Consider the following 12,250-nt stretch of genomic DNA (forward strand, 5'->3'; position numbering starts at 1 on the left):
TTTTGGTTCAGTTTGATAGATTCTTGATTGACTGGAGAGTCAAGAGATACAGAGGTTGAGATTTTTTAAAAAATGAATATTTTTAAGAAGGGGTTAGATAGAGTTCTGAGGGCTAAAGAGTTATGAGGGAGAAAGTGGGAGCAGGCTACTGAGTTGGTCAGCCATGATCATATTGAACGGTGGAGCAGGCTTTTGAAGGGCCAAATGGCCTCCTCTTTCTTCAATTTTTGATGTTTCTAAGAGAAAGTGTTTTAATTTTAATTTGCATCCAGTCATCTTTTGAACGTTTTCTTAACATTATCTCTACTGGATTTTAAAATGATGCCTAATAGACACAGAGTGCATAAGTTGGCTCCTTCCAGAAATTTCCAGCATTTAGCAGGTTAAAAGGGAAGTTATCAGTTCATGGGATGCCACACTCCTTGCATTGTATGAACATTCTCATCAAACCAACACAAGGGACTAATGGATGAGATATTGTCTTAAGTGAATTCTGAACAAAGGATGTCATTGAAACCCATTATTGTTTGATCTAGAACATAAGAAGAACATGGAACAGTACAGCACAGTACAGGTCATTTGGCCCACGATGTTGTGCTAACCTTTTATCTTACTAAGACCAATCTGCCCTGGATACCCTATATTTTAATAGAACATAGAACTTTTGATGCTCATGATTCTACAGTTATCTGCTACAAAACACAATAAGCTCTGGCCAAGGGTTAAAATTGCTTCAGAGACAATAGGAACTGCAGATGCTGGAGAACTTGAGATAACAAGGTGTAGAGCTGGATGAACACAGCAGGCCAAGCAGCATCAGAGGAGCAGGAAAGCTGATGTTTTGGTTTCTGAAGAAGGGTCTGGGCCCGAAACATCAGCTTTCCTGATCCTGTGATGGTGCTTGGACTACAGTGTTCATCCAGCGATACACCTTGTTTTCTCAGGCTCTGGCCAAGGCACGTTCGTGCTCAGATGTCTGAAACTGCTGTTTCAATTGCCTTTAATTACAGGATGGTCCTGGGTTAGGAACAGGTTTCATCCTGAGAACATTTTTAGTCGATTTGTAAGAACACAATGTAGACAGTATAAATATGCTTGTGTGTATGAACAAATGTTTGCATGTCAGATCCTTGAAATTAGTAGTAATATGTGATCTCATTCATAAGTACAAGCGTTCACAAGTTGTGTGTTTCTAAATCAGGGACCTGGTGTATGGAATTTTTGACTCCTTTCCTCAGCCTGCTTGTAACGTCAGAACAGTGAAAAGCTTCAGGTTTATTTAATGTCTACCTTTGATCTCAGTTTCTCTCAAAAGTCTGATTTCCAGAAGAAATCTATGTTTTACCTGCAAAGTGAACCAGTAGCCAACTTCCAGCTATGTACCTTCACTAGCCATTCAACTGTATCTGGTCCTACAAAAGGGACTTATGATAATCAGCCAACTGGAGAAACCTCTCATGGACATTGACTTACTGCATTCTCTTGTTCCTGTGAACTATTTCTGTTGTCTATGAATTTAAGTAATTGTAACTTGTAATTTCTCACCTTTGCTTTCACTTGCCTTTCTTGGAAACTGTCATCATTTCAACTGATCTCAGAAGAAAACTTGGCACAATTGAGGTGTGAGTTTTATTTCTGCAGTTCAGTTACCATGGTGGTCAGTCACTGTAATGTACTCTGTCAAGGCTCTCGGTGTTCTTTTGATAAAAGAACACAAATTCGTTGCACAAAAGAAAATAAAACAAATCCATATATAAAAAGACCATTTAATAAGATCATAATATGAACACCTGAAGAAAATATTAACAGCAGCATTTTACAGCAGTTTCCTTAACAATCAGCCAAGCCCGCTGAAAGTGTCCACGCTATCTTCACTTTGAGATTCCTTACTCAATTGAATTTTTTCCAGCGCTGCATTATGGAATGTTCAAAACTTCTTTCCTATGCTGACAGCCTGGAGACCTCTACACAATAAAATGCCATCCTTCCTGTAGGGATGGCTTCACTTCTGAATTCGATCTGCTTTTGTTTCATAAAAACTCAACTTTGTAAAGATTCAGCAATTTTCTCCCCGATAGCTGATCGAGTCATTTAACTTAAGTCATTTGCTTTATTAGAAAAAGCTGTTTTTAGTTAACTGCTGAAAATGACCTTACAACATTCATTTGAAAAAGAAACAAGTCACCTTTGCAGAACTGAAAACTAAAATCCTCTGTGTATGTGTGCGTCTGTATGTGTTTGTGAGACACAGTGTGTGTGAGAATAAGTGTAGTAAATCATTCCCTCGGGTCCTGAATGCTTAATAATCCTTATTTAGTTATGATACTGGAATTTTGCTGTGGTCATTTTTAATTTGGATTTCGCAAACAAGTTTCTGTAAGACACACCATGGCCTATTATTTTGAAAGAGGAAAAGAAAATTTAAACAAAAAACACCTCTATTATGGGCAGAAATAAAAACACTTCAGTTCACCTATCCTTCCTGTCACTGACAGAAATTGAGGTCTCGTTTCCAGATTGGATCCAGTAGACAAGTTAAACACTTGATCAAAGTACACATTCAATCTGACCAGGGGCCAAATTCGAAAAAGAGCTTGAACTGGACACTGAAAGAAACCCATTGGAAGCCAGAGAGGGAAAATGCAGTGGCTGAAATTATTTCCAAGGCAAATAAACACAATTGCTGCAAATTCCAATAACTGTAACATCAGAGCAACATGCAAAATTGTGCTTTAGAGCTGATTGTAGGGAAGGAAGAGCTAACTGTTGATCCTAGTTTCCCTAAACTTAGGACCTTAGATTTGTAGCTGGGAGAACACAACTTAAATCATTTGGTGAAATGAAGCAACCCAAGATATTCCAGATTTGTTTTGAGCGGTTATACCTTAATCCCTAATCTGGAAACGATCGAAGAGACAGAGCTAGGAGATGTAATTTGTAATTTCTCTCTTTTCCTTTCCGTTTTTACTTTCTTCCTTGGAAATGCCATTGGTGTAATGTGTTGCAATGTAATTGTTTGGACTGCAGCAACAAAGCCTGCTTTGTCTTAACCCTTACAAATTTGCTGTGAATCATTTTAAAATTGGACTTCACACACAGGGTTTCGGGAACCACGCAGCATTGCCTCTATGTGTCATTTAAAAGAGATTAGTAAATAAGAATAACAGTATTTTTAAAAAGAGCTGTGTTATGAAGAGGAGAGCAGTAAAAGTAATTAGAATTCTCGTCTTCTATCTGTCTGGAAAACAACACATCTTTTGAGAACATCTTCTAAACCCACAACCTGTGGCCCCTAGAAGGACAGGTTCAGCATGTGTATGGAAGCACTGCCACCTTTTAAGTTCCCATCCTAGTGGTGAAGAGTGTAAAATCAGTGTTCAGCAGATATATGGGGTCTGGTGAAGGTGGAGTTGGGGTGGGGTGTGTGAGTTAAGTACAGGGATCCATTTTCAGTTGTAGCTCAGGATTTGGACCATGTATTTAATGGTCTAACTGTTTCTGACTAACTGTTTGCTTGACCAGAACCCTCCAGATTCTCCATTTAAATGGGGTGCAGTTGTAGAGAAATTTCTGAGCAGAAAGTTCAGTTTCCCAGGCAATTCCTCTGGATTGTGCTACAGTAGGGATTCTGAAAGGATTCCGTACACAACTCCAATCAACTCTGATACAGTGACCGTCTGGCCAGCAGGAAATCCTGGCCCCAATGTTCTTTAAACTCCAGGTGCACCCAGCTTCTGTCAGTGCTGTCCAAGAGATAATGAATAATTTGACTTTTCTTTTGGTAGAGCAAATTGATATAATTTGGACTACATTCCCTAAGGGTGCAATTGAAGCAGATTTACTGGTAATTTCCAAAAACAAAAACAAAACTCAGGGCTATGAGGAAAGGCCAGATGAATATGTGCCATCACAACAAATCTTTAAAGGTCCAATGTGAATCTGATGAGTTGCTCGATTCTACAAGGCTTCCTTAAACAAAAAAAACTTTTTAAATTCATTCTCAAATCCTATCAGGAATCTTCAGACCTTGGGTCAAATGAAGTGACATTATGCGGAGCCAATATCAGTTGTCTGACAAAAAAATTACTTAGATGTCAGTCTTTTTAAAAATTCATTCATGGGATATGGATGTTGTTAGCTAGCCCAGCATTTATTGCTCATTCATAATCGCTTAGAGGGCAGTTAAGATTCAACTACATTGCTGCAAGTCTGAAGTCACATGTAGGGCAGACCAGGTAAAGATGGAAGATTTCCTTCCCCAAAGGGTATTAGTAAACCAGATGAACCTTTCCGTCAATTGAAAATGGTCATCATTAAACTCTTATTTCCAGATTTTTATTGCATTCAAATGCCGCTATCTGCTAGGGCAGGATTCTAACCTGGGTCCCCAGAACATTAGCTGGGTCTCTGGATTAATAGTCCAGCAATAATACCACTAGGCCATTGCCTCTCCCCTCAAGCTTCAGCAAACCCTCCCTAAATTTAGGTTTGTCGTCCACATTGAGTAAAGAGTGTGAACCACTGCTATTGCTGCACGAGGAACCATTTCTGCTGGTCATTTGCTGTATGCGGGATATCTTAAGCCCAATCTCTTTGGCAACTTGGCTGATTCCATGTGTGACTTTTAAGGCAAGTATAATTTCAAACATGTATCGCTGAGCTGAATAGAATGATGGCAGTTCTTAGTGTGTGTGATTGCAGCCTGAAACATGTTTAAATCTGAAAAATGGGGTGGCTGGGGTGACTGTGTGCCAAATTTAGGCCAAACATGCATGTGGTCACAGAAAAATGAAGTGGTCTCATGCGCCAGGTCCACTGATACTCTACAACCTACAGCATGTCAAAAATGTCAATAAAGTCTTTCAGAAAGAGTTAATAGTGGATGAAGTAGTCTGTGCTAAAAATACCAACTTGGCAATAGTTGACAGCTCTTTTTACATGAACACTGTTTTGTTAAAATATTTTGGTGTAGTGTAAAACGGACAGTCCTTATCACCTGCTTAATCAAGGGGTGATTTATTTTAATACAGTTTGTTAACAGGATGTGGGCATTATAGAAACAAAGAGAATGCTGGAGAAACTCAGCAAGTTTTGCAACATTTGTTGAGAGAGTTAGCATTTCAAAATCTGGTATGACTTTTCAGCAGTTCTTGAAACATTAATTCTGTTTCTTTTTCCAGGGATACTGCCAGACCTGCTGAGTTTCTCCAGTGTTTGGTTCAGATTTCCAACAACTGCAGTATTTTGACTTTATATATGTGGGCATCTAGGGCCAGACTAGTTATCGCACATTTCTAATTGCCAAGGGCAGGTTAAGTGACGTTGGTCTGGGTCTGGATTCATGTGTAGGCCAAAGAAGGTTACGATAGCGGATTATCAACCCTGAAGGACATTTATAAACCAGTTTTTATTTTTTTCAAGAATGAAAATTGACATCAGTTACATGGTTAGAGGTAATACAGTGTAGAGCAGGAGGAACACAGCAGGCCAGGCAGCACCAGAGAAGTAGGAAAGCTGACGTTTCGGGTCAGGACCCTTCTTTGGTCCTGACTCCAACGTCGGCAGTTCTTACTATCACTGAGCTATATGGTTACCATTTTTATTCCAGATTCTTTTTTGCTGAATGGCAATTTCAACAGCTACCACAGTGGTATTCATAACTATGTTCCCAGAACATAACTCTGTGATTGCAGGTCTAATTACTTTACCATTCTATAGCTGCCTCCATTATCTTCACCACTATCCCCTGTCTTCACAATTGCCTCCCCTGTCTTCACCACCAACTCTCCTATCACCATCAACAACTCTCTGAGCGTCAATATCTCCCCTGTCTTCGATAATACTATGAACAAAGACAGTCATATTCAGGATAACAAAGTGTGGATCTGGATGAACATAGCAGGCCAAGCAGCATCTTAGGAGCACAAAAGCTGATGTTTTGTTCTGATATAATCATATTCTGTACCATTTCCACTACACCAACTTCAGGTGACAGAACAGAGTAAGCAGTGTAAGCAGTGCCCAGTTCAGTTCTGTTCTCAGGAAGAATCTCAAATTGAGCAATGCATCAACTTATATAGGATCATATGCCCTCCTCGAGTTCACTCGAAGCTTCTGATTGTTGAATACATGTTGAAAGCCAGATTCTAATTTAATGCAGCTACATTTTTAATGTGATCGGGCCGTATATGTTGGTTCTCAAGCATGAAACACTTGCTGGTGGCTTGTGCCTGTGGCCCCGCTACTGGCCCAGACCAATCGACTCCACTCTTGCTGTTGCCCTTGTCTTGACTGAATGCCTTCAGCTGGCATTTCCTGGTTATGTCTTCCCCAAAATGCTGCATCAGTAAAACAGTGAAATCCTGCCCTGCGCAGTAGGTTGATTGGACAAAAGTCTGCATTCAGAAAGACTTAGAGCTTAAAAGGACATAGACATGGAAAAGGAGAAGTGATTAGAAAGTGGAATTGGAATAGTTTGATGCTTGTTTTACACCTGGATAGACACGATCGGCCAAAGGGTAGTTTTCTGTGCCCTAGAGCCCTTTGAAGATGACTATGAGCTAATGAAAGCAAAGCATTAGACATTTTAAACAGGTCCTGTGGAAAAAGAAACACAAGGTAACATCAGCCCTTAGGTCAGAAGTGGAAAAATAATTGGGATACAATGATTTTTTTTGAGCAAGAGCAGAAGCCTTGATGGAGAGCTGGGGTTGATCTGATCCAATCTGCTTTTCCGTCCTTGTCTTGCTTTTGTTTTCCTTCCTTTTTTTCAGCTTTTTAGACTTTTTATTTTCACCTTACATTCTGGAGAGAGCCCAGTGATGGAGTCAGCGATGTTGGCAGTGACTGAGGTCCCACGGCCATGGCCTCTTCAAGATCTGGAGCATTAAAGCAGCGATCGAGGCTCAGTGTTGTACCAGATCGGTACAGATCATATGCCCTCCTCGAGTTCACTCGAAGCTTCTGATTGTTGAATACATGTTGAAAGCCAGATTCTAATTTAATGCAGCTACATTTTTAATGTGATCGGGCCGTATATGTTGGTTCTCAAGCATGAAACACTTGCTGGTGGCTTGTGCCTGTGGCCCCGCTACTGGCCCAGAGTGGTGGGCCTGGTGATCTGTAGCGAGGTAGCTGGAGAACCCTCAAGATGGTGGGCCAGGCTGGGACTCTAGCATTTGGCAGCAAGATGGCATCGCGAAGGAGTCCATGCCCAGCGTCGGGGGAAACTGATTCACGCAGGGGAGAGATCGAGCCTAGTGAGAGGGAGATCGAGCTGAGATGGAGAGTGCAAACTCTCGTGGGGAAGCACAGCGTGGATCGTATGCAGGCCCATGGCTAGAGCAGGATTGTAATTCTTTATTTTTTTCTAAATTTTTTTCTAATTTATGCAAAGGGTGCCAATACTGTTCAACTTTTTAAAACTTATTTCTTTTCTACTTTGTAGCTAGGCACTTTTCAACCTAAGATGGGGTCAGGAATGGTAACTTTGTACACTTTTCACTGTACTCCTGTATCCCTGTACTTCAGTATGTGTAACAATAAACTTAATTCTAATTCTAAACTAAATTTTAGTTCTCCTATGAATGAATTAAAAAAAAAGCAATTACTGAAGTCAATCAGACACACACTGAGTAGCTAAAAGTGTCCTAAACTCAGGACCATCTCAATAACTAGCCTGTCTGATACAAATGCAGCTAACACTTACCTCTGATTCAGCATCCTGTATCACATTTGTGGATGATCTTGTATAAAAATCATTCACAATGTATCAGCTTGACTCAGTTAGTCACTTTCCTACTTCTGAGTCAGAAAAGGTTATGGTTTCCAGCCCTGCTTTAAAATAATCAAGATATTGGCAGCTCATCTGAGCATTGAACATCCTGCATGCTGCACCCTTCTAAAGCAGAAAGTCAAACTGAGTCTCAAACGCCTTGTTCTGGTGGATGCAAACGAACCCTTTAGTATGACACAGAGAATACAATCTTCACACACAGTACAGACCAGTATTCAGGGTTTGAGTGAAGATTTGCAGCTGGGATGCTGGTTGTGGATGTTGGTGTGTTTGCCAAGCTGGGAGGTTTGATAGCAGATGTTCCATCCCCTCACTAAGTGACACCCTCAGTGCTGTAGAGCCTCCTGTGAAGTGCTGTTGTCTTGTGCCGGTTCGAATTTATATGGTCTGGTTTTTACTGCTTCCGGTAGGTGCCAGTGTACCTCTCAGACCAATTGTAGCTCTATCAGGAACTGCATCATACAAATTAGCGAAAGGACTGCAACAGAAGCTTAAACGTCTAATCAATAGTTCAACACGCTGCATACAATCAACACCAGAATTCCTGGACAACATCAAGAACATAAAAATAGACGAAGAAGGAAATGGTGTTCTTGTTTGATGTAACAGGATTGTTTACAGAAACCTAGCCAAAGAAACCATATCCAACCTATTAGACAAACACATCAGGCGACAGATCAACAAACACTACATACTGAAACTACTGGATTTATGCTTAATAACCCACTTTTCCATTCAACAGCAGGATATATGCGCAGATCAATGGGACTTCCATGGGCTTATCCATCTCTGGACTGATAGCATAGACAGTCATGCAAAAACTGGAACAAACAGCCTGCCCGCAGACCCAACCTAAGCTGTGGATCAGATATGTGGATGACACTTTTGTAATTATGACAAAAACAGAAACTGAGAACACCCACCGACTCATCAACACCATACTCACAGGGATCACATTTACAAGAGAGGGGAAAAACAACAACAAACTCCCATTCCTGGACATGATAATGGAAAGAAAAGCGAATGGTGATTTCACTCCAAAAATGTACAGGAAATCCACACACACTGGCCAGGTCTTAAACGATCACAGCAACCACCCCAACTCAGACAAGAGGCGCTGCATTAGGCCCCTGTACAAAAGGGCCGCTACACACTGCAGTACACCCGATCTGCAGAAGGAAGAAGAAGAATACCTCCACAAGGTCTTTTACCAGGAATGAATACCCCCGCAGCTTCATCCACAGATGCCTCGCCAACAGACAACACAATCAGGACACACCAAAAGCCAAAACAATAACCACCATACCATATATGAAAAAGTCTCAACTTAATAGCCAGACTACTCAGACAGCTAAGAATCATGACAGCACACAAACTGGTTGCTACACTAAGACAGCAACTGACCACAGTTAAAGACCCAGCAGATACTATGGACAGGATGAATGTGGTCTACAAGATACCATGTGGAGACTGCACTAAACACTACATTGGACAAACTGGCATCCACAACCACCAGCTAGCAACTAAATAACATGACCTTGTCCTTGCTTTCAATACACACAGATGAGAAAACCCACACTTTCAACTGGGACAACACCACTATCATTGGACGAGCCAGGTAGTGGACAGCCAGGGGATTCTTGGAGGCTTGGCGTTCGTCGGCAGGCTCCATCAAAAAGACATTGAATCAGCCCAGATATACCGACCATAACAACGTACAGCTGGAACTGGCACTTACTGGAAGCAGCAAAAACTAGACCATATATATTCAAACGGGCACAAGACAACAGCAGTTCACAGGACGTTCCATGACACTGAGGATGTCACCTACTAAGGGGACGAAATGTCCACTGTCAAACCTCCCAACTCAGCAAACGCACAAACATCTACTGACTCAAAAACAGCCAAACAATAAAGGAGAAAGCATAATTAGATTGCTGACAGTCAGATCCTACAAATGTGGTCAGTATTATATTGTTTGCTGTATAATGATAGGGAGGAGAGTATTTGAATATGAAGAATCCCTGAGGATTTGTAAATTTATATAAACACAAATTTGCCCTTCCTATTCTGTTATATCAAATTGATTATTATGTCTATTTCTGCCACAGAGTTCTTAATGGTGTAGCTTGCAGATTTAGTTAGAGGCAAATTCACATAACAAGCATAGTCCCTATGGTACAGTGCTGCTTAAAACTCTGAACCTCAATAGTTTTTATATTTTTTATGGTGGTAGTATGCTAAAGCCTATTTTTAACAGTTAAACACATCAAAGTCTCTCAGGTCTAAAGGTGAACTGTCAGTTTCAGCTCTTTTTCACTTTTATTTATATTGCAAAAGATCTGAACTTGGTGCATCACCTTGGGAATATAGTTAATTTTACTGAACAGAGCTTGAAACTTGCAATTTGTTTACAATTAATACATTTTGAACAAATGGTTTGGGGTGAGGCGAAATGCTAGCATTGTATCAGAAATTAGCAGGAAATTGTGGGTATGCCTGGAACATGCTCGTAAAGATGCTGGCCAGAGATTTACTATAGACTAAGCCTCAGAAGCCAGGAATCTGATAAATTCATGATGTGATGCATTATATCCTAAGAAGATTATTGAACTGAACTGGAGAGAGTAAGCATCAGGGCAGGCATCTATTGTTGGCATTTCTGGTTCACATTCATTTTTTTTTATAACCTATGCATTCATTGGGAGCCTTGAGTGATCCATTTAAAAATCACGGGATTGGACCTTTGTAAGTTCAGAGAAACTGAATGGATCAGGTTTCACCAATTTTATATTGAATTTGCCGGTGGGATAGTCATGCTAACATATGAGAGCAAAAATTAGGAGCAGAAATAATCCATTCAGCCCCTTGAATCTGCTCTACCATTCAAGAAGATTGTGAGTGATCTGATTATAAACCTGTTGCTTTGCCTGTTAGTCAAAAATCTATTGATCTCTGCTTTCCAAATGTTCAGTTTCCCAGGTTCCAAAGCATCAATTTAAATGGAAAACCTGTTATTTTTAAACTCTGTTCGCCAGTTTTAGTCTGTGCTACAAGGGGGAATATCCTTTTGGCATTGGCTCTGCCACATTCCCTCAGGATCTTATGTTGTTCAGTAAGTTCATTTTCTGTTCTTTTAGACTCCAAGTTCCACTCTTAATAGCACGGTGAGGGTACGAGACTGCAGACATTTAAGAAGGTAGCTCAGAGCAATAAATGCTGGCCAGCATTCAGATCTCATGAACAAATTAAAAGTAGCCAGAGAGTCAACATGTTAAAACTTTTGCTCAAAGGAATTGGAATACAGGAATTAGGCATTAGGTCAGTATGTACAACCAGTATTTGATTTAGGTGAGGCACTGGACTTTTGAAACTTACTGCTGGTATCTGGCTGAGCCTGTAGATAACTGTCTCTGGAAACTTTCTCATCATTTTGCTTCCCCAAAAAAATGGAGTGACAGGATTTGTGGCCCCCACAGGTGTCTGAAAAGTTAGTAGCATCTTCAAAAGGTTTTTCTTTTCCCAAGAGAGAATAAAAATAGCAAAGGGTGTTGGACATCTGAGAAAGAAGTCAAAAATGTCCCACCAATGCCTGAGGGAGGAAATTAAGCTAAGAACCCATGTGTAAATCTTCTGTAAAACTGACTGGCACAATGAAGAGAGTCTTTAATTTCGATGTAATTCATCCCATAGCAAATGACAAAGCTAAGGAGTTACTAATACGGTGATATGACCGTTCTTCCTGCATCATGCTCTAGAGCTAAGGGTGCCAACACTAATTGGTCCCACTCCTCAAAATTTCTTCATGTGATTTCCCACCTTCACCGTTTCAGCCAAACTTTTATTCATTTCTCCTCCAATGCTCAGTATTTGTATAAGTAACAAATGAATGTGTTGGAAGCAAATGAAAATGGGCCATAAATATTCCTCTTTGGCTACTCTGGAGATTAATTTTCAAATTGCCAAGACAATGGGGCATTACTGGACAATAGGCAACCACAGCCAGTGATGAATTAATAATAGAAAAGAGCAAAAATGTTGTCATTGGTGGAACAGGCATCTGAAACATGCAGAGATTGTAGGAACTGCAGATGCTGGAGAATATGAGATAATGAGGTGCAGAGGTGGATGAACACAGCAGGCTAAGCAGTATCAGTGGAGCAGGAAGGCAGACATTTCTGGCCTGACTTCTTCATCTCTGACTGCCATCGAGACATCAATCGCCTCAACCTCTCCATCCCTCTCACCCACTCCAGCCTCTCCCCCGCAGAAAGTGCAGCCCTCTGCTCGAATCCCAACCTCACCATCAAACCTGCAGACAAGGGAGGCGCAGTGGTAGTATGGCGCACTGGCCTCTACATCGCCGAGGCCAGGCACCATCTCGCCAACACCACCTCCCACCAACCCCTTGATCATGACCCCACCCCCAACCACCGAACTATCATCTCCCAAACT

The 12,250-nt window shown here is 40.9% G+C and overlaps 1 protein-coding gene across 3 annotated transcripts in view; it reads left to right on the forward strand.

The window, feature by feature from the left end:
* LOC125458765 (lysophosphatidic acid receptor 4-like) overlaps positions 1 to 12,250 on the forward strand; it is a 48,825-nt gene that overhangs the window by 21,295 nt on the left and 15,280 nt on the right. The window contains exon 1 of one of the 3 annotated variants that reach the window (XM_048544385.2): positions 8,426 to 9,757. The exons of the other annotated variants lie outside the window; for them this stretch is intronic. The gene's annotated coding sequence lies outside the window, so the exon portion shown is untranslated. Of the gene's footprint in view, positions 1 to 8,425; positions 9,758 to 12,250 lie in introns of those variants that run through there. 3 annotated transcript variants of the gene reach the window in all.

The sequence above is a fragment of the Stegostoma tigrinum genome, chromosome 15, assembly GCF_030684315.1.
Source record: "Stegostoma tigrinum isolate sSteTig4 chromosome 15, sSteTig4.hap1, whole genome shotgun sequence".
In the NCBI taxonomy this organism is placed as follows: domain Eukaryota; kingdom Metazoa; phylum Chordata; class Chondrichthyes; order Orectolobiformes; family Stegostomatidae; genus Stegostoma; species Stegostoma tigrinum.